The 3,078-nt window shown below is 36.5% G+C and overlaps 1 long non-coding RNA gene across 1 annotated transcript; it reads left to right on the top strand.

The window, feature by feature from the left end:
- Nucleotides 1-1,523: 1,523 nt before the first annotated feature.
- On the top strand, nucleotides 1,524-2,580 carry LOC143135090 (uncharacterized). Its single transcript, XR_012988796.1, has 2 exons — nucleotides 1,524-1,612; nucleotides 2,442-2,580. It is a non-coding gene; the product is annotated as an uncharacterized LOC143135090 (long non-coding RNA).
- The last annotated feature ends 498 nt before the right edge of the window (nucleotides 2,581-3,078 follow it).

Here is a 3,078-nt window from a genome sequence, read left to right as displayed (position 1 = left end):
CTGTTGCTATACTCAGCATTCACTGAGAACTCAAATGGTGGGCTCTTGCCATTAGAATGCCTCTATTGGAGACATGCATGCATGTACTGGGGTTTTAAAAATAATTTTCATAGGAATTGATCTATAAGAGCATTTTGCTCTTTGCAAATGTCCATGGGAAAATTATTCACTGGCAGATTCAAGAGTTTCTTTCAGATCATGTGTGTGTGTGTGTTTGTGTCTGTGACCATGTTTAGTCTTTAAAAGGACTGTTAAAATGAACCATGTAACACAGCCATCAACAGTATTTATGTGGTATATAGTGATGCTGAAATCAATCCAGGCAAGATCAGAAAATATACATCTACACATCTAATATACTTATATACTAACTGTAAAAAGATACAAATCCCTGTGCACTGGCCGTTTTCGGATCTAGTACAGGAACAACAAACTTGATTGAGATGTGTGTCATCCAAATGTGAGCCAACAGCGAAACATGTTGTTCGCTACTAATATTTTATAAATATAAATTAATATTTAGGCCTACATTGTGTTTCACATTCACAGCCAATCTGGATTGGTTAAAGCTAAAATCAGGGTGATTATAGGGTTATGCAATCTATTCAGTGTTTCATGCATGGTTTATGGTCAAAATTGTAAATTAGCTCAGAAAAGATGTTGAAATTTGATGTCAGAGCACTGTACTTGAAAAATAATAAAATACTATTTTCATCATGTAAATAAGACCGGTGTTAATAAAAATCTATCATTTCAAACAGATCTTATCTAATCAATCCTAAATGCTTGAGATTAGAATGCTTGTCAAAATACTCCAATCACTTTCACTTTGTTTCTTCAAGCAGATGTAATGGCCCCGGCCATGATAAGATCATCTAGCTGTTGAGTAGGCAGGGGGCATCCTTGGTTGATTTTAATTCCCGGGGTCTCAGTCTCAAATGCTGCCCTTTTCCCTCTTGAGTTGTGATAATGGTACAAAAATCTGCTTCTCGTGACAGCTCTCTCAGTAGACATCTCTTTAGCAAATAAGGAGAGCAGTCCTGGCAGTCATCGCGGTTGGGTTGAAATATCGAAACAAACCAGAGCTAATTCTCTGAACTCAGTGGCCCCATCTCCTAGACAAGAGTCTAGGTGGATAGGTCAGCAGATTTAGTTTACTGTGGAAAACAGACCTCTTTATAATCATGCAACAGTCACTTGGGAGGTTGTGCAGAAACAGATGTGCGTGATACACTGAAGATTTCAGTTATAAGTCTGAAGAGAAGCTTTTTTTTAATAGCAGATGTGAATGTGTGCACTGTAAAAAATAATACTGTGGTTTTGTTGCTTTAACTTAATTTGTTTAGTTAATATAACTAAACTCTGTGAAAATTGTCGAGTCAAAAAGAAATACTAAGTTTTCACTGATTCAACTTTGTTCTAAGTTCAATGAACAAGCACTTTGTTGTCTTCACTTAAATGAACAAGTAGCCCTAACAAAACACGACACATGCTCGTTACTGCCACCTCTGGCCAGACCTGTTTACATCACTTTGCCCTGTTGGAAGAAAAGCACATGGAGGAATCGTCTCAACTTTCATCCGACGTAATCCGTCAATATTCAGTGTTTTTGGTGAGTAAACTTTAGTACACAACCACTCAATGAATTGAATGAGTAGAACTATTTCCATATAATTGGATGAAACACTTGCATTTCGTAGATGTTTTCGCTTAACCACATATCTCGCTAGTACCAGTAAAAGCTAGCTATCATAATGCTGTAATGTACCAAGCCACTTGAAGAAAACAAGTCTTTTCTCTATTCCTTATGGTTATTTCCCCTTGTGTATTTAAAATAGCTAAGGAGATGTTTTTGTTTGTTTGTTTAAGGCAAGCCAAGTTGGTTGGTGGTTATCTATTTGCATACATTCACTTAGATGGGTACGAACTAGCCTGCTAACTAACGGAAGCTTCTCTTGTCCATCAGCATGTTCTCCCTTCACAAGGACTAATGACAATTTAACCTTAATTCAGATTAGTAAGGGTGATATGTTTGTTTTCACAGTTTGAGCCAAAAGTTTACTTTAAAAACAGCACTGAGAGTGTGTGGCAAGAAATGAGTCAATATCAAAGATCCTTTAGTAGCCTACATCCTATTTCAACCATCTCCGATGCTATTTAGCACAGTGGACATAAATGTAGAATATTATTATGAACCCATTAAGCATATCTTTATTAAGCATGACTTCATTCTCACTATGTTTAGTATAGGTGATAAAAGTTACCTAAGCATTTTTACAGTGTTCATAGAAAGTCCTCATTCAAATCTGAATAATATTGTGTATCATAATGTAGGCCATGTAGTATCAATGTTTAACAGATATCTCAATAGGCCTAATGCTTTTACAAACACATTTTTGTGCATTAAAATCTCAGATGCTTGTAATTTATCTCTGTTACAGAAGAGTGTTAATGAAGTGGACCTGTAAACTGAGCCCATTTTCAACGCGGAATCAGAGGGTCATCAGAAGATATACTCTGAAGCACGGACAGCACAGCCACTTTTGCCCCTTGCTCTGCTTGTTTTATCACCTTCAGAAGGCAAGTTGACCTCAACGGACATTTCTACACACAATTGACTTTTTTTTATTTTATAGTGTCACCAGGTATTAACAGAATTGCCTGTAGAATGAACACAAAAATATTGATTTAATGTCTTTTATCTTTTCTTTTTTGTTGTCATATTCTGCATTCACTGCATCCTCACGGAATTCAACTGTCTGATGTCTGCTGATCTCTTGAGAACCTTCCTCAGTGAACTTGATGAATATCTGCCCATGTTTCTTGTCCTTTGCATTTCAGGATTCCAACCAGAATAAGCGAACAACCTGCTTGGCATGCCCCACTTTCTTCGTCAAGATACTTCCAGCATTCTAAAGACCTGTGAGGTAGGTTTAGCAAATAACTTTAAATGTGATTTGGAAGCACTGGTTGAAATACAAGGACATGCTCTACAGATGGAAACTCATCATTTTATAAAGCATGTAACATTGTATTTGAACTAAGCAGATTATTTTAACTGTTCTAAACTGTAATAGA

The sequence above is a fragment of the Alosa pseudoharengus genome, unplaced genomic scaffold, assembly GCF_046254945.1.
Source record: "Alosa pseudoharengus isolate Yale_2024_CS ecotype anadromous, Long Island Sound unplaced genomic scaffold, YU_APseudo_1.1 YU_APseudo_1.1_scf_2, whole genome shotgun sequence".
NCBI classification, from domain to species: domain Eukaryota; kingdom Metazoa; phylum Chordata; class Actinopteri; order Clupeiformes; family Clupeidae; genus Alosa; species Alosa pseudoharengus.
The sequence above is the reverse complement of the archived record's forward strand: the minus strand, read 5'-3'. Positions and strand labels throughout refer to the sequence as shown.